Source organism: Podarcis gaigeae, assembly GCF_964106915.1.
Source record: "Podarcis gaigeae genome assembly, chromosome: 1".
Classification (NCBI taxonomy): Eukaryota; Metazoa; Chordata; class Lepidosauria; order Squamata; family Lacertidae; genus Podarcis; species Podarcis gaigeae.
Genome location: NC_139678.1, coordinates 98,630,511 through 98,650,846, shown reverse-complemented (window position 1 = coordinate 98,650,846; position 20,336 = coordinate 98,630,511). Strand labels below are relative to the sequence as shown.

At 40.3% G+C, this 20,336-nt stretch overlaps 1 long non-coding RNA gene across 1 annotated transcript in view; it reads right to left on the bottom strand.

The window, feature by feature from the left end:
• The window catches only part of LOC310833855, a 157,386-nt gene that overhangs the window by 134,782 nt on the left and 2,268 nt on the right, over positions 1-20,336 (bottom strand). The window contains exon 2 of the long non-coding RNA XR_014558966.1: positions 20,161-20,212. This is a non-coding gene — a long non-coding RNA (uncharacterized lncRNA). The remainder of the gene's footprint in view (positions 1-20,160; positions 20,213-20,336) is intronic.

The window sequence follows — 20,336 nt, the reverse complement described above, 5'->3', positions numbered from 1 at the left end:
AATAATAAATTATTATTCTTATGAGCTAGATGAATCAATGGTCTGATTCAATAAAAGGCAGCTTCCTATGTTCTTGTAGATGGGACTTATACACTCCCACTGGATGACTTGTCATACTTTGCAATGTTGATACATAGTTCTTCAATACCCAGTCTGAATCATAGAAATGAAAGTGTGCATGAAAGTCTGGCTCTGTAAACACATATTGCTTCTTAGGTCAAGGCATTATCCACTGTATTAGTGCACTGCATTATATGCAATTTGGATATACAACTTTGTGACTTTTATCATTATAACAATATTTGGTAAAATTCACCATCAGATTGCATTACAGTGGTACCTCGGGTTACATACGCTTCAGGTTACATACACTTCAGGTTACAGACTCTGCTAACCCAGAAATAGTGCTTCAGGTTTAGAACTTTGCTTCAGGATGAGAACAGAAATTGTGCTCCAGCGGTGCAACAGCAGCAGGAGACCCCATTAGCTAAAGCGGTGCTTCAGGTTAAGAACAGTTTCAGGTTAAGAACGGACCTCTAGAACAAATTAATTACTTAACCTGAGGTACCTGATGTTCAAGGTCTGTATATAAAGCAAAGCATGTAAGCGCCTAAATCTCTTTAGAGGAAAGCATCTCTGATGAGACGGCAGCTGAGAATGTACAATGAGAGCCATGAATCACTAAAAGTGACATTCTTACATTTAAGCTGCCCTTTTTCCATTGAAGTCTATGAAAGTAGGAGTCTAATTCTATGCCCCTCTGCACAGCACCATCAAAATATAAAACCGAATCCTGGGATCCCAGATTCAGCTTCTACTGCTGGGAGCCAGACCTCACCCATCCCCTTGCAAAGGCAGAAGCAGCTTTTGGCAGTGCTGCTCTGGCACTAGGAAAAGACCTTAATAGGGTACAGGAAGAATTTGTGTAAGGGTTTGCTGGTAAGAAAGAAGCATTTCAGTGTTTAATTAGGATATAATTGTTTGGTACAAACTGTCTGAAGATTCAGAGCAAAGGCTTAAGACTACTCCCAGACAAAATGTTTAGTTTATCATGTAGGCCTGCCTAGGTCACACCTGCTTACCCGAGATCCTGAATGAACCATTCCCTACTGTCTGAAATTACCACTTATATTTCATTTTGCATTGCTGAAAACTGCTGTGAAGCAGCTTGAACTCAGTAGTGAGGATGGCATGAATCACTGTGTCATAAAGCACTGCTGCTATTGAAAAATAAAGAAGGGGTATGATTGAAGCAGAGAGACAGAAAGGCTACCGTTTCTCTCTCTCTCTCTCTCTCTCTCTCTCACACACACACACACACACACACACACATACAGAGAGAGAGAGAGAGAGAGAGAGAGAGAAAGACCCAACTTTCCAGTTTAACTTTTCAGTTTACAACTTTGGAAGGCTAAAAAATGCATTGCATAATTTGCATTTCCACACAAGTGAGTTCAATTTAGCAATTTCTCAAAGCAATTCTGGCTTTAGACTGGGCAGGGATTGAATGGGGTAGTTTGATTAGATAGACCTTTACTACAAACTGACAGCCAAGCTGGACATGACATTAAATATGTATTTGTATATAATGTTCACAGTGTTGTTAAAAAAAATGAAGACAGCAGCCACTGGGAGCAAATCAAGTGGGAAGGGGAACAAACCTTTAATCCACCTCTCCACAATTGCAATCCTGGTGAAAAATCATTCTTCAGATGCTGCTGTTTGCCTTGGAAGGAATGCATTGCATTGCATCGATGGCTTCCTCCCAACATCAGCTCAGAGGTCTTTTGTTTGGGTTGATGATTATTTTTTGAAAATTATTTTTAATTTTATAACATATTTAACAGAGAAAGGAAGAATAAAAGAAAAGGGAAAGACAGATAAAGGAGAAAAAAACACCATAATCTCATATTAAGATTGAATATAATAAGCATCAACACATCAATCTTAATGTATATATCCTTTCTCTCAAGTATACAGTCACCCACTTCTGTCTTTTCATATAGTGCTGCTCTTTCTATCACAGCTGACAGAGCCAGCCTAGTAAGACCCTCCCATCTGCAGTACACATTTAAAGCAGTATCATCCCACTTTAAACAATCATGGCTGCCCATGAGCATCCTGGGAGCTGTAGTTAGCTGTTAGGAAAGCCCCTATAATTCCCAGAGCTCCATGGGGAGAGGGGCTGATTGTTAAGCCACCATCTCCCCTACTAGACCAGCAGGAAAGGGGAAGGACTGAGGAAATTTAACAAGTGGGGTGTTTGTGCAGTGCCACAATCTGTTTTGTGCTGCTTCCTTGGGGACTCTGGTGAGTTGGGAGCATATTGAGCCCATTGATAAGGCAGAGACACGCAGTGCTTGTGGGGCAGTGACTATAATTTAAAGTGATATACAATATGTCTCACCATAGTGGGGAAGATTGTGATCATAGTGGGGCCTGAGTGCCTGCTCAGGGAATGCTGAGTATGGATGGGCAATTTCAAGGCTCCTCCTTTCCACTTTTATATAGGCCTTCATCTTTAAACTGGATTCGGACTGGAAAGCCCTTCAACTGACCTCTGGAAAGTAGTACATATGGGCACCCTAATCTAATCTAGCAATAAAGTGCCTTTTTACATGTAGCACCAGCGTTAACTTGAAGTGATAGATAATAATGTAATAACAGAAAGTTGGAGGGGAGGTTGACAGACTTGGGAGAACACTTGTTTGCTTCCCATATGATAATGCTGTAGCTGTTTTCTAAAAGAGTTTCTTGCATTTCAGACAGAAACCCCCAAAGGCACCAAAAAGTTAAACTCAATATATTCATAAAGGCAAACAAACCAGAGTGCACACTGATGCACTTGTTTAGATTTTTAACTGGCATAAATGGAGTAATCATAAGTTACCATGTTCAGCCAAGCACAAAGGATGTCTGGGCCATCAGGATGAACAAATTCTGAACAGATGTTAAGAAGCAATCTTAAAATTGGTAGACATGCATTGAATAGCTCATCATGTGGATGGTCTATAGGCTTCAACAGCACAGTGCCAAGTACAAGGTATAAATGTCCCAAGGAGCTAGTTCGCCAAGCTAATGCAAAATTTTCTCATTTCACATGCAAATGTGCAAAGAAAACAAAACAGAGAGAAAGGGATAAAAGTAACTGGAGAAATAAAATCCTTAGGCTGGCTAGTAGTGAAGGTAAAGTTGTTTATCTTGGGTTATGTCTTCAGGGAGAAGAGATAATATAGCAGCAGAGTTTTAAACTTTACTGGCAAACTATGCTATTGTGGTTTCTGCCTTACAATTCCTTTATGAGACAGAATGCTAGTTAACAGTCCACAATGGCTGGCTGATGGCTGCCAATAATTAGGGAATAGCGAGGAATCTGAAATGAGATGCATCAGATCTTGAAGAAAGTGTCACTATTCCACTGGATCTCTACAAAGAGAGAGCAGAAATATTTTTGAAATGACAAGTCTCTATTGCTCTCCCATCTAGGGCTTAGCTGAAATGTAGCTCTCCTATTTAGAATAGAATAGGATCTTTCCTGTTTTATTGATTCAAGAGGGTTCTGGAAGCTTCTCTGTGTGATACAAGCTAGTGCAAGCTGGAAGTTTCTACAGACAAGCAAGTTTCTATTCTGCCTAGAAACAGGCAGAAGGTTCCTGATGTTTGGGTTATTCCTTCAGAGAAGCTGAACAGCTGGTTTAAGCTGGTTCTGTTATCTCTTTCACTCAAAGTCACGCTGACTACAATAATAGGTCAGAAGCAGCCTGAGTTTCAGTTTCTATCTCTCTTTCCTTGTGGTGTGTTCTGTACATGGTATGCTTAGTGTTAAGGTTTTAGTCCTATTGTAAGTTATTGTAAGTTTCAGTTAAGACTGCTGCAACTGGATTTCTTATGGACAGTGCCAATCCTGAAGGTATGGATTTGTGACCATTAATGCTCATTTACCTTCAGTGGCAGTAAAGCTCTGCTGGATGAAATATTAATTGCCTCTGGTCTATTTTTTTTGAATCCAGCAACGTGCTACATTTATTTTACTCTGCTAACTATACATTGGAATCTGCTCTGGATCAATATTGAGCAGAATTCTTGACAGCTACATCAGCACCAAGTCTTGTTCAGAACGGCATTCCAGGTGGGTTCTTGCCCCCCCCCCCCTATCCTCAGAATAGCCTTGGGACTGAAGCCGTATCATAATGTACTGTCACTTACAGAGGCAATTTAGAGTAGCAAATGATGTCTATCAACCAGCAGCCGCCACCAGAGCAAGCATTAAGAATAGCCTAGATGTGGAAATGGGGGACATAGTGAGTAGATTTGAACCCCCTTTTGCCTCCCCCCCCAAAGGGTTCCAAAGTGGGTCAACAGTAGAAATTATCAGTCCGTTTCTATTCTCATCCAAAGGTTAGGACGCCAAATTCAAACAGCAACAACTCTGTAAATTACTCACCACACAGGAAAGCGGGAAACACGTGACAACACAATGCAAATTAGCCAAACAGAGTTCAGTTTCTTGAAGCGTAAGAAAGGGCCATGTTTGCCAACAAGTTTCTTAGCAAGAATACGTGACAGAGACTGGGCTAGAAATAATTTACTGATGTTATTATTGTTACAATGCCTGACCTAGAGCTAAACATGTTTACTCACCTAACATAATCTCAGACCATTTTCCCCCTGAAGGAAAAACAGTTTACAGTGTGAGTGAATTAATGTGTGCATGTCGTGCAGACACACCACTCAGTTTGGTGAAGATTTTCAGCTAAACATCTTTTGATATACCAGCTAGGTATGCAGCTGTAGCAGGCATCACTGGAAATCCATTGTACAGTACTGTATTTGTCTACCTTCAAATGCATTTGGGGAGTCAAAGGGATGAGTTTTCTAGCATTCCATTGTGAAGAAATAGGTCTTCTGCTTCAGCTACTTTTTAGCTGACAGCGCTCCATACAAAAATCATACAAGGATAGTCAGAATTGATTAGAAGCAATGGAGTGTGTGTCTGAGCAGGCAGTAAACCATGTTCAGAAAAGAATATGCCCAGAAGAAATAATTTCTGAAAAATGGAAGGAATCAGATAGGTCAATGAAGCTTAGAATTTAACCAAACTACTAAAAAACAACAACCACTACCACAAAACGACAACTATTAACTACAGAAAACTTTCAGATAAAAATAATATAAACTGGACAACTGGGTATTTATTTTGCTGTGAGAAACTGAAGAATTCATGCTTCTAGTTTGTTACACACTTCCTTTTACTGTGGTGGATGGAATTATTCTGTGAAATGGTATTGCCAGAGCTTTAAGGGACAACTTATTTTTTATTGGCCTAGATCAGAGGTGGGCCACATGCAGCCCTCAGCCTAATTTCAAATGGCTCTTGGCCTAATTTCATAAGCCCTCCTCAAGCAATGAGCTCAGACCTGTGGCAACAGCAATCTGTCCTATCCACGGCAGATTGTTGGACAGGGAAGGAGAGAGACCAAAGAATGGCAGTTGAAGGATGGCATCACTGAACCCCCACACAGTTGAAGAGGACAAGTTATTAGAAGGCCTGAACACCCTAAAGATTGTGTAATGTTCAGTTTCATTCCATTAAAAGAGAATGGATATCATAATATGGAAAAAAAACCCTATTAGTAGATACAGTCTCAGTGGGTTATGCTTCCTGGGAGGTAATAGCAAACAACAAAGAGCAAGCTTCCTGCTGCTTCTAGCCTGAGAAGAGTTGGGTGGGGGACGGGGACATACACAGATTTAAAGCATTATAATTCCATTTTAACAGTCATGGCTTTCCACAAAGAGCTGTGGGACCTGCAGTTTGTTAAGGGTTATGAGAGTTAAGTGACCCCTCACAGCTACAGGTGCCAGAGTGCCCTGTCAAGAGGTATAGAATGTTAAACCAGTATGGGAAATCAGATCCTCTTCAAGGAGGGTACACGTTGCGCTCAGGCCCCCAGGCATCTCCCACCTCCTGGTGTGGGTAGGGCTATGCCCTGCACCACTCTGGTTTGTCGTTTCGTGGTCACTTGGTCTCTAAAGCCAATGGCTTGGCTTGGGGGGTGGCCATGAAACATTATTTAATCCCTGTGCGATGTTTGCTGGACCTCTTTGCCTTCGTGCAACGGATCACGCACCCACTCACCCCTTTAATCTGGTGCGCTGGCCTTACTATGGACATTGTTGGTTGCCAGTTTTGCAATGGGGGCCTGGTAGGAATTTTTCCATCTGGGAGACTGGCAGAGCCGTTTGGTTTTCGCCTACCGCTTAACAATCATCACAACTTTGTAAGGTTTGGAGGTTAGGCATTCAATCAGCAATGTGTGGGGAGGGGAGGTGCAGCCATCACCTACCCCTCAAAGCTCAAGGGTATTCTGTTAAAGGAATCAGGGGTTGGCCTGGGTCTTGTCCGAAACCCAGTGGTAGAGGCTAGGGCCATACCAGGACTCCACGGGGGCACCAGGGATGAAATCAAGTCGGTTCACATCAGTGGGGCTCTCTCTGGCGGTGTTTCACCCTTTTATCAGATTCCCCACGATGTGGGTGGGAGTCTGATATAGTTTGGATGATTCCAATGCCTAAGCCAATACCACTCACATTCTGTATTCAATAAAGCTGTGGCCTAAATTTTGCCCAGTAACTTAAACTAAAATCCTGTGTCACTGTGTCTTCATTTTTTGGGGGTAGTTGGGGGGTCTCGAAGTGCAATTGTAGCTGCATGAAGGGACTGCACCTCCACACCCCAACACAAACACATCCTGCAACACAGTAGTAGGGTGGTGTTGTCCATGTGGCTTCCCAAGGTGAGCACAGCCGCTGCTTACTGAGAGGGGAGGAGCAAAGGGCTGCGAGTTCTGTGTTGGGAAGCCAGCTGTGCAATTCCTCTACCCTTCCTCCGCCCCCTGCCAACCACTACTGCTCTCTCTCTCTCTCTCTCTCTCTCACACACACACACACACACACACACACTGGTCTGAGATGGAGGAACACCTGTGTTTGAAGACTATAGCACCTTAATATATTTCCTTTTCGAAAGCCAGAAAATTCCAACGATCAAAAAACCTGCCAGTAAGACTACAGTGGTACCTCGGGTTAAGAACTTAATTCGTTCTGGAGGTCCGTTCTTAATCTGAGGTACCACTTTAGCTAATGGGGCCTCCCGCTGCCACTGCATGATTTCTGTTCTCACCCTGAAGCAAAGTTCTTAACCCGAGGTACTATTTCTTGGTTAGCAGCGTCTGTAACCAGAAGCATCTGTAACCTGAGGTACCACTGTACAGTTAAAAAGCTATTTTATGTTGCATCAAGCTCCCTGAACGAGGCTAAAGGTTGATGCCTTTACAGATGTGCCCCATGATCATTTATGGTGCTGTGCAACACCACAAATTATACTTGCTTAAAACTTCCTCTCTATGCACCCACACTTTTCTTTGGTCTTTCAGGTCCAAATACAGTCTGGGGTCTGCAAACACCTCCCCATGTTGTCCTGATTCTATACTACCTTATGAAGCACCAATTAATAACAAAATATTTCCCAATATTTTACTAAGCTGTCTGCCCTTTTAAAAGGGAATGACTGTAAGTCTGCTTTCTATTATTCTATTAAGTGATTATGAAACAAAAACTACATCTGTTTTTGCTGTCACTAATGTGAGTTTTAATACCATGACTTTGGGAAATGCTTTACTTTTTTCAAAAAAGAATTTGGTCTAATTAAGCAAAACTAACCTTGTCTTACCCAATTTTTTGTTTATATTCCTATTTTACCAGTGTCTTATGAATACCGTAATCTGCATTTTGTTATGTGTGAACAAATCCATTCATACCTAAATTACGTAGATTATGGACTCAAACTTGGGGCATCTCCCCCCTATCTTTTTGTTGATGTACAATGCTTTATATGCTCTCGTCCCTAGCTTCTTACTAACCACCTATTAATTTTGAAATTAAATTGTTCACTGGGCTCTCGTTCTCCACAAGAATTAGGCACCTGAGGTGGGTCCAGCTGGTATTTTATTCAGTGTTTAAGATCATGCTGTTATAATGATTACATATTTAATCACTGTGGCTTCCTTTTCAGAAACAAAGATTATTATAGCTTTCATTATATGGAACTAAAATTCACTTCAATATGCTCTCTCACTTCCAGAGCCGTATTTTAATTGGAAAGGGAATGCTGGCTTCCTTGAGGACTGACTTAAAGCTACACATGTTACACATTTTAACTATAGTATTTTCATTGAATTTAGAAAAAATAATAATAAAGATGAGTGCAAAGTCTTCTAAGTGGGCAAAACCTTCAGTGGAGGAAGAAAAAATGTTTCTTGATAAGACTGCATGAAATATTTCAGGCTGGTTCCATACTGATTTTTTGAAGGAGCTGGAAACAATATCTGACTCTTCTGTGGAAGGCTAAGCGTGCTATTTCTGCCTACTGAAGATTTAAGTCCCATTGAGTTCACTGGGGCTTACTTACAGTCAGGTAACTGGCTATAGGATTGCAATCTTAAATGTTGAGACTTACTGAACAGAGACAATTACCGTATTTTTCTGTGTATTAGACTAGGTTTTCCCCCCCTAAAAAATGATGTCAAAAATTAGGGGGCGTCTTATACATGGATAGTGCCTCACCCCATTTTCTTAAATCTGAGTCCCCCAAAATAGTCTTATACATGGGGGTGACTTATAGATGGAAAAATACGGTAAGTTGCACTTCAGATTTCTGAGCATCACTTCACTAGTGAAAAAGGTTTCGGGTAGCTTCCTAGAAAGAGGATTAGAAGCGGACAAAAGATTTTGCAACTAATATTCCTTAGGGAGCTTGTATCTTTTTATATCTATCTATATTCATATTCAAACAAGATAGCTGTTAAGAGGTGCAAGCTCTTTGAGTAAAAAGCTCCTCTGCTTGGCATCATGTGGGGATGAGTAGGAGTTCCTGGCCTGTTATCATGTTGGCTCAGCTGACAAATTGTGTGTGTTCTGCCTAGTCCATGTTTTGTTTTAAGTCCTCTATCTTGATAAATATAGATTGGTGAGTGGGAGCTGTTAAATTAATAGGTTGATGAGTGGGAGCTGTTAAATTAATTTGGTCACATTTAGGAGGTAGGGTGTAGTAATTTACCTCTTCTACCTTAAAAGTGTCTAATAATCTCAAGATTTGCCTTCAGGACTGAGAGACTCCCTAGCAAGGCAGGGTGCACTTTTGAGGTCAACTTGTATCAGCCTGTCCAGTGTTGTGGGACTCTTGCAAAAGTTAATCAGGGAGGCCTTCCTGCTCATCTAAAAAGGTGGGCAGATAAACAATACCACCCCCTCCCTTAGCAGGGTTGGCTCACCACAGTTATACATTTTTAAGCATCCTGCACTGTCATCACCACTCTCTTCACTACTTCCTACACTAGCCACACCTCACTGAATATCTTTCATTAAATAAACCCAACCCACTTTCACTCAAATTTCTGTCTTATCTCCTTATTTCCCTGTCATAGTGGCAATCCCCTTTCCTATTGCTCTCACAACAAACCAGAAAAAGTTTGTTTGGTTTCAACAATTTATAGTGTCATTTTTTGTTAACGTGAAAATGAGTTGACTTCAGCTGTCTAATACTACCTGCACATTTTAAAGAATAATTTTATATGAGGGAACAAAGCATGAAATGTATGCTATACATATACCAAATTACTTGGAATGATGTAATATTTTCTTGAAAACTCCATAAATTGTTTTAAAACATTTTTTATTTTATTTTATTTTTAAATCAAGTGGAAGTTAAATACAAAATTCTTTATCAGTTCAGCACAATTAGTTTTATATTCAAGCTTAGCTAATTGCAATACTTAAAGAAAACTTGTATGGGGTTGAGAAATGCAAGTGCATGTCAAAAAGGCTGGTAGTGATAATAATTACAGTTTAAAAATATCTTTGATTTAAGATTCGGAAAATATTTTCTGTACTGTATCGTTATATCTTGGCTTCTTAAGTTCCTAATTACCACAACAAAAATTACTTTAAAAATATTAAATAGACTGCTCATTCTCTGACTACTAATCAGATGCTTATTAGTGTTTTTGGTTGTGGGGGAGGAGGTTGTTGTTGGTGCTTTTTATATTATTTTTTGTATCTTTATTTTCAATCTTATTATGATTTATGTGGAAATTGTTCAGTTTGGTTGTGTATTTTCTGATGTTCTATTTATTCCTTATGACTACGGTTGTAATTGTTTTCATCTTGCAAGCCTTTACCCGGTTCCAGAGTTTCCCACCAAAATCCTATGGAACCCTTGATCCAACCTCATAGAACACATTTATTACAGCATTTTAACTAATATTACAGAAGAATTTTCTCTATCAAGGTTAAATTCTTTCAAAAGTAACTCGATTTTAAGATTCACCAAAGAGAGAAAAATGATTAATCAAGTTATTGTGTGCAGGTTCCATTTACTTTAACACCATGGCTCACACCCTTTTATAATACATATTTATCAGTTTTTGATGATGCAGAACAACATTTTCTTGTAGATTAATTATATGATTAAAACAGAGATTACTTTGCTGCTGCCAAGATAATGCGGCATACGAATGAAAAGCTATAGAGAGAGATACAGTTATAATAGCAACAACAATAACATGAGAACCAGAGATGCAAGACACAGATTAGGTCATGCACTAGTCAGACACAATGTATGACTTCAATGTTTAAAGAAAAAAAAGAAAATATCACAAAGAGATATTACAGTTTTTGTAATTATTTGAAATGGATGAAGACTGCTTCAAACTGAACATGGTCAAAGGCATCAAAGATCAACACATTCCTTTAATGTGAAAATCTGAAAGATCATCACAGAAATATTCTTTGAAACTAGAATAGTGTTTTGTTTCGGGCAAAGTAGCAATTTTACCCAGTTTTAGAAATCTAAATCTCGTCAGGGCCAGGATCTAAGTACGGCAATGAAAAACAGGAAGTACTACTGGCTGCATCATACATAGGCCTACTGCAAACTTGAAAAGTTGTCCCCTCATATAAAGTTTAATTTTATTACTCAGCAGGGTTAGGGTTAGGGTTAGGGTTAGGGTTAGGGTTAGGGTTAGGGTGGTTGTGGATGATGGCTAGATTCACAAAATGGATACATTGTGTATTAGAACAAAATTAAGAAAAAAATAAAGCCCCAACTTCAAGGCTTTATGAATCTGAAGTTCTGTTTGTAGTTTATTTCTTGTTCTTTCTTGAAATTTCCCTTTGGCAACTAAGTTGAAAAGAATAAGAAATTATAGCAAATGCCTTTGGACCTCTCTTCATCACTCCCCACTTCCTAATAAAAATGCGGCAAGAAATCTTTTCTCTGGATATTGTGTTACTGTTCACACTCCATAATGTAGAAAGTGTCACCTCTCAGTATAGTCATTGCAATATGAAGGAAAAAAGCACAAAACTTAGTTAATATTGTTATTCAGAGTAAGGAGGGAATGTGTGGACCCGTACAGAAGCCTTAGCAATTGTTCTGTAGTTTCAACCTATGTATTACAGCCTTTATATTTACGGTTGTGCCAATCCAACTAAACTTAACTGTGACTGAATTCCCACTAAAACCACTAGAATAGAAGTTAGTCTAAACTCCCTTTTCTCCATTGCTTTCAGTGGGACTTCAGTGGGACTAACTTTTGCTGGATCAGGGCCATTGTGTTTGTTCCCAGATTTCTGCTGGTCAGAAAAGAAAGTCCATCCATCGTCGGCTTCAGACATTTGTAAATTATTTGGTGGATGGGAAAGGGGAGGGAAGAGAGTTGTATAATTGAATTAGTGTTCAAATGAAGCTATTCATTACCTTTAGCTCTTAGTGGTGGTAAATGCCTATTCTAGGACTTTGCATAGACAGAAAACTAAGTACAGGCCCACAAACTTCTAGAATTTCCATTTCATTTCTTGCTTCATTAATTTCATTAACTTACAAATTGATGAATTCATAGAATTAAAAAGCCATTTACTTTTAATATTTCTTAAAATCACTTTTGCCAAGTATTCAAACCTTTTAATCTGTACTTTTAAATTCCAGCTGTAATTGTTTTCATCAGAGGCATAATTGAACTTCTATGAATTGCATATCAATGTAGCTTGGTTTCCAAAAGCCAGACACAAAAGGCACCCTTTCGTCAACAGCAAAGGATAATAGTTTCTAAAATGGATGGCACATTGTTTGTCTTGCAAGATCAGTGATTTGCTGTAGTTTTAACATGCTAGCAGGAGAAGGAATGGAAGTGAGCAATGATTTATTAGGGAGTAATCAAAGGGACTGTATGGATTTTTTTTCTCATATAAAAGACAATATGAGGGTCATGTTCACTTGCTTCCTTTTACTTACTGTCCCCCCCCCCCCTTTCAAAGGAATAGTGATCAACAATGTGGAAATACATGTGAGACTGAAAGTACTTTCCTCCCACTCTATGCACAACACTCAACAACACACCCTCATTCCTCACACTGATTTAGGAAACTTTCTGATGGTAACAGCTGTTCAACAGTGGAACAGACTCCCTCAGGTGGTGGAGGACTCTCTTTCATTGGTGGTTTTCCAAGTTGAAATTGGATGGCCGCCAGTTTTGCATGCTTGAGATTTCTGGGGGTTCGACTAGATGACGATCAGGGTCCAACTCTACAAGTCTATGATTCTATGTTTAATCCCCAGAATCTCAATGTAAGATTGGGAATGCCTCCTGTCTGAAATGCTAGAGGGCTGCTGACAGTCAGAGCCAGAATACTGATCTGGATGGGCCAATGGTCTGACTTGCTATAAGGCAACCTCCTATGTCCCTATTCTCTCTATTGACTACCACAATAGGCAGGAGACTACTAATAATTCAGCAGGCATTTCTTCCTATATATTTCCAGAATATCTATAAATATGGTGTGATAACAGCTGAAACTGCTGGAAATGAGTCTAAAGCATACTGCACTCATCAGTCATATTGTAAGTCAATTAGCCACTCAGCACAATGGGATATTCTTGAAATAGGAACCATGTACATGGCAGTAAAACTGCATCTGGTGCTGTTTCATTGTGATTTCATTAGCATAACAATGAGCCATATAAAAATACAAATTAGAAACCTCCAATTCCACTTAAGGAATCTCTTCCAAACCTTCACAAAAGTACATATTGACAATGGCAAGGATCTGACTCAATTTCAATGGAAAAATTCCAGGGACAGCTGGATCTCTTATGATTGGGGGTGAAAAAGAAACGAGTACTGAAGATTCATGAAGCAGTGATGATACTGGAAAGCAGATTGTAAGACAATGCAATTTACTGTTAGTCTGGCTTACAGGCCAGTCCTATGAAATCCAGTACTGGAACAGCAACTCAGAAAAGTGTTTACCAGGTTTTCAGGGTACCAGTATCAACAAAATGCTGTACCTGATCCCCTGCCCATTCTGGCCCATTAGAGCTGCAGAGGTAGGAATGTTCCTGCACCGTACTCAGAAGAGACCAATAAGACAAAGACATAATTCCACATAGTTCATACCCAATCATGGAACTGTTGCAATTCAGTGCTGCAAGATGAAGTGGTGGGATCCTGAAGTGGATATTTTACAATGCAGCAAAATGATTTCCAACAAGTGCTACCAACAAGTGGGGGAAACTCAGGGGTATGCATACCCATAAACATTTTGTGAATCTAAGTTTGGGGCAGTATTTCAATATGAGTAGGAAAATGAGAGTACCCTTAAACATTTTTTTAAAGGAAAAAAAAGGACTGGTTTCAGTTACCCCATTCCTGAGGGGTTAGAAAGGGGCAACAACTCAGGCAGAGTGTAAAATCATGGGCACAGTTCCCCCAACAGATACAACTTGTTTCATTCATGTACCTAATAATGTAATTATTGGCCCAAGAAAGGTGGGGTTTTTGCGGGGCGGGGCTGCCACACACTAAATACCTCAATACAGTAGTTGCTCATAAAACCAGCCAGTTTGGAAATGTCACAACTTTTGCAAGATCATTAAAGAGCCAAACTTTCTGCACCTTTGTGACATGCATTTAAAATAAAATAAAATAAAATTACACCCACGCTTGGGCTGTAATATTTGTCCAGTGGGTATGGTAATCTAGGGAGCAATATGGAAACAATGTTCTGACACTCATTTCATTGATTGTCTTTTACAACAGATCAAAATGTTTGCTAGCAGATGCATGCTCAAGTGTTTTATGCTGGCAAAGCTGCAAAAAATAACTGTGTATGAATCAAACCACATATTTCTTGCTGTTTAAAAGAACCCATAATGTGCTGAGGTTTAAGAACAAGCTGTTATTTTTTTGTCTCTGAAAAATATGTGACTTTAACTAATGTGCTGCAAAATCCATGCACACCAGGAGACTAAAGGATGAATTTTTAGGCTTAAGTAAAATGACCTGTTCTCTTGGCTGCAATACAAATGCTTAGGATTACATTTTCAGTGTGTATGTCCAGGGATTTCTCTAAAGGAAAGTAGCCAAAGATTTAAGTGCTAAAATTATGGTCTTGAAGGGGAAAAAATGAAGGAGCTTGTAAATGGAAACAATGATGATACATTAATTTTGTGGTTTCTACAGAGTTACTATTTTCTGTCTTTGCAACAGGGACAACATGTAATAAGGCCATCCCTGGGATAGTAAAGGAAGTGTTTGCACCGCAAGTTCTTCTGTTTGGTACACAAGAGGTTCCATTTATCTAGTTGTATCAGCCTTAATTAGGATTAGAAAGTCCCACAACCTTCCCAATCCATGCTTTCTTCAGGTGATGCTATCCCTGTGTTTTAGGCCACCAAAACTGTAGTTTTTATCCTCCTCCCTCACAAAACATTTTTTTTTGGGGGGGGGCAGATTTTGTGTTCAGCTTCTGAATGAAAAAGGTGAGGTGCAGTAATGGTTGCATGTGTGAATTTTTCATATATGATTTTATTATTTTATTTATTTTATTATAGACTGTCACTAAAATAGTTCATTGGAGAGACTATGCATTAGCACTGTACATTTTACCACTAAGGAAAACTTATGAGTTGGATTTTATATATTTTTATATGTGCATTTTTAAAGATGCATCGCAATGTTAGTGGCAACCTCCCAATTGTTCACATATGTATAGACCCCAGGTGTGCTAGTTATTTTGGATCTAGAACTGCAACTTCTCCCAGTACTTCTTCCCCCCCCACACACATTTATAAAATCACAACAACAAGCACACCTGGGTTCCATACATGTGTACAATTTAGAATACAATGAGGTTTCCTAACATATAAACACTTGAAAATGTACAAGCAGTACACTCTGAATGCTTGGAAATTAAAGTCTGTCTGTATGGAGCAAAAGTGGCTGCAATGATTTGGGGTCTATAAAATCACAGAATGAGGGCTCTGCATCGTTAATGGTCTTGCTAGGTATTCCTTTTAAGATTGGCCTTTAATACAAATGAATAAAATGAATAAAATGTACAATTTCCTTAATTTCTGTGTTTACTGACTCGTTGTTGTTAAGGCTATTTCTTTTCGTACCCATTTATCTCCTTACAGAATTGCTTTGATTATGAATAAATTTCAGATTTATCTCTCCAATGGCCCAGAGGGAAAGATGATATATCTATCAGACTTTCCTGTACAATTTTGACTGTTCTCTATTTCCTCAGTGTCTTGCATCCAGGCATAAGTGCCCATTCTTGTTTCGCTGATCAAAATATGCCCACAACAGTATCAAACAGAAAGCTGCAACCCTTCACTTCTCCATTCTTTCTTTAAATAAAAGACCTCTGTTCCCAAATTTCCAGAACGATGCCTCCTTCTCAGTCACCTCTTTATTTCTGCAAATAAAAATCCAAATACAATTCTGAACATAAGAAGACAACTGGATGCCTAGGGGAAGCCTATAAGCAGGACCTGGGGAAAAACAGCATTCTCCCTTCTTGCCATTCCCAGCAGCTGGTATACAGAGGCATACTGCCTCTGACAATCATTGGTAGTCATTGATAGCCTTAGACTGCATGAATTTGTCTAATCCTCTTTTAAAGCCATTTATATTGGCAGCCATCATTACTTCTGTGTGAGTGAGTTCCATAGTTGGACTAAGCACTGTGTGAAAAGCGTACTCTCTTTGGTCTGTCCTGAATCTTCCAATATTTGGGTACATTGATTGGGCCAAGGTTCTAGTATTATGAGAGTGAAGGGAGAAGCTCCTTTCTATCCACACCATGAATAATCTTAAGCATCTCTGTCATGCCCCCCCGTCATAAAAGGTAAAGGTAAAGGTACCCCTGCCCGTACGGGCCAGTCTTGACAGACTCTGGGGTTGTGCGCCCATCTCACTCAAGAGGCCAGGGGCCAGCGCTGTCCGGAGACACTTCCGGGTCACGTGGCCAGCGTGACATCGCTGCTCTGGCGAGCCAGAGCCGCACACGGAAACGCCGTTTACCTTCCCGCTAGAAAGCGGTCCCTATTTATCTACTTGCACCCGGAGGTGCTTTCGAACTGCTAGGTTGGCAGGCGCTGGGACTGAGCAGCGGGAGCGCACCCCGCCGCAGGGATTCGAACCGCCGACCTTTCGATCGGCAAGTCCTAGGCGCTGAGGCTTTAACCCACAGCGCCACCTGCGTCCCTACATTATAGGGATGTATGATGCGTCCCCCCGTCATAGGATTTGGTAATTCTCTATAGACATTGTTGCTACTGCTTTCCATACAACTACCAACAAGAACTGGTTAGGCAATTATGATTATGTCTATTTTCTCAACATGAATCAATTATGCAAACCTCATCCTGAGAAATATACATGATTGTTCCTCTCAAACATAGCATCAACCTCAGTCTCATGAAAAGTGATCTTCTGATACTGCCCTTCTTTCCCAAAAGCTTCACTCATGCATAGCTTACTTTCTATCTCATACGGAGAGGCATACATGCCCAGGGTGATGATGATGTATATTTTTAGTAAAACATCTCCTTTTAGAACACCTGTGAAAAACAGCCAAGGAGGTGTTTTTGGCTGACTTGGCGTGCAAGAAGTGTTATACTAAAAAGAGATGCATCTGCCTTCTCTTATATGAACACATCTTTGTGTGCTAGAAAGCACCATACAGGAAAATAAGCAAATATTCATGCAACCCCCCATTCCAAAAGCTGTGTTGCAAGAAAAATAAAACAGTGGCTTAAATGTAATACAGTCACCTACACCTGTATTTAGTTAGCCTGTGTTATCAGCTCTCTGTTAATGTCACAGTCAAAACCACTGAGGTTTCCTCAATTCAGGGGTATGGAAACCCCAGGCCAAAGGCAATAACTAGATCTCTCTATATGCCACCAGGGACTCTTCCCAGGCCTCAACCCTCATCAGCCTTCCTCAGGTGCTTTTGCATGGCTGGAATGCATCACTGAAGTACGGTCATGCTTCTTCCTTGCCTGGATGAAATATGGAAAATGTGTATGTGGTGTGTATGTGTGTAGAAACCCTTGAATTTTGACTGACTGGAATGTACAAAGGTAAGAATCACACCTGTTGCATCACCAAATTTTGCTTTTGGTACCCAGGACCACAGGTGTGCTAACCCCAGAAAGTTTCCATTAAGGGAGTGTGGCTCTTGATCTAAAAAACAGTCACCCCCCCCCCCCGCTCTAGATCATGTGTTATTATTGGCAAAACCTATTTGGTGTTTCGCAACTTTCTGACTAGTTGCAGGACCTTAGCTAGACCTAGCAGAGTACACGCAGAATCCACGGAAGCAATTGGCGACTTAGCTGCAGACAGGATAGACAAACCAGGAACCAGGAACTTGTATTTAGGTGTTTATTATATACAGTGGACTATTTACAGGAACAGAACACGGATCTTATGCTAGCTCTCTCTGACACGACTCTCAACTTCTACACTGATACACAGAACTCTGAACACTGAACTCCTGAACTAACACATTCCAGTTAGTAGGCCATTAATTATCACTCCCTTGAAAGAGCTTGACCAATCAGGAAGCTGTCTTCATGCCTCTGGAGAGGCAGACTTACTCCTTCAGATTGCCTTCTGGCTGTCTGCCAAACCTTAATTGACTCTGTGTGAGTAGCTGCACGTACACAGTTCCTCAACAGTTATAACCTTAAGGATTTATGTACATCTTGGATAACATTCTACCTGATGCTTCAGGTGAATGCATTTTCTTAAATATCGTATCTTAGAATCTTGTAATTCTAGATCCAAAATTCTCCACCAATTCTTAGCATTTGCTGTGCTGAGCCTAGTCAACTGAAAAGAAATCTGGTAGCACAAAAATCTTCTTGAATGATAGTCAGTCAGTGGGTATAACTAACTCAGATCTATAACTCATTGACCCAAGCCTAGATCATTGCAGCACATTATACGTAGGGCTGCCTCTGAAGATACCATATTTTTTGCACCATAACACTCACTTTTTTCCTCCTAGAAAGTAAGGGGAAATGTCTGTGCGTGTTATGGAGGGAATGCCTATGGGTGGCATGCCTATGGATTTTCCTCCTCTAAAAACTATGTGCGTGTTATGGTTGGGTGTGTGTTATAGAGCGAAACATAAACATTAGCTGGTTGGCGAAGAATTCAATGGCCAGATTGCTCACTGAGGCAAGACAGCATATTACACCAGTTCTGGCTCAACTGCATTGCCTGCCAGTTAGTTTCCAGGCCCAATTCAAAGTGCTGGTTTTAACCTATTAATACTTAAACGGCTCAGGACTGCAGTACCTCAAGGTCTGCCTCTCCCCATATGAACCAGCTTGGACCCTGCAACCAACATCTGTGGACCTTCTTTGTGTGCCTCCTCCAGAAGAGGTCCAAAGGGTGGCAACATGAGAATGCGTTTGTTGCCTTCATTAAATACGTTTAGACACCAGGTGAAAACATTTCTCTATAACTAGGCCTTTGGCTGATTAACATCCTATGGCAGTGGTAGCCAGACTTGGCCCTTCAGCTGTTTTTGGACTACAATTCGCATCATCCCTGACCTGTTAGCTAGGGATGATGGGAGTTTTGCTCCAAAAACAGCCAGAGGGCCATGTTTGGTCACCACTGTCCTATGGCATTTTAAATGTGTTCGTGGGAGGGGGGTTGTTCATTTCTTTCTGTTTTATTATGTATTTTGTGATGGTCGAATGAAGAATGGTATACAAATCTAATAAATAAAAATAATATCCAAATCAGGGAGAAATCCAATGGAATAGTATAATCAATAGAATAGTATAATCTATCAGTATGAACAATCACAGTCTGACTTTACGGCTATAATATCCAACCTGTAATAAGAGGAGGAATTTGGATTTGATATCCTGCTTTATCACTACCCGAAGGAGTCTCAAAGCGGCTAACAATCTCCTCTCCCTTCCTCCTCCACAACAAACACTCTGTGAGGTGAGTGAGGCTGAGAGACTTCAGAGAAGTGTGACTAGCCCAAGTTCACCCAGCAGCTGCATGTGGAGGAGCAGAGATGTGAACCCGGTTCACCACTGCTCTTAACCACTACACCACACTGGCTCTCATAACGTTGTATTATTCCCTAAACAAGTTTTCCCGACTTTTGCCCTGGAACAACAAGCTTTGCAGCTATGCTGAAGTGTCACACCATATGGCGGCTGCGTGGAGCAGAGAGAAAGTTTGAGTGGGTTGAATACAGCTCATGTAGATTTTTTTTTGCGAAGCCCTGACAATGGGGACAGCTTGGAAGGCAATGTGAATGTTTCGTTCCGTTCTGCCTAAACCTGAAAGCAACAGACAAAGCCTGACAAAAAGCACCCAGAGAAGCTCAGAACATATCAGGAATGTCCTTCAGTGAAGTTTAATTATAGGCCTCCTTTGTTTCTGCATTTATTTAACGACGAGCATACAGGACTACTTGGGAGGTTAATTATTTCTGGGTATTTTTTAAGGCATGGAAGGTATTGCCCTTTGTTGCATGATATGGTAGGTGAACCAAGACGACTAGCAAAGCAAATAATAGCATCTGAACCGGTGGATACAATATAAATCACAGAAAGAACCATGCCAGGTGTCTCAGTACCTTGCCATGAAAATCAAACTCCTAGTAAATTAAATTAACTTTGTGTGATGGGGGAAAGTTGCAAATATCTCCTTGAGTTCTTCCTGTGAATTCTAAATGAGCATTGCTCTGAGGAAAAATAAAACCCACACTTACCTCCCTCACATCAAGTATATTCTTAGATCTCATGGCCCTGGGGAGAGGGCTTCTAAAGAAAAAGACGAAAGCAATATTTTACAGTAATAAGAACAGGCAAGCATTTCACAAAAGAAAATAAAATACACATAGCAACCCTCCACCTGGGTAAGACAATGGGCACGCATGCTGCATCC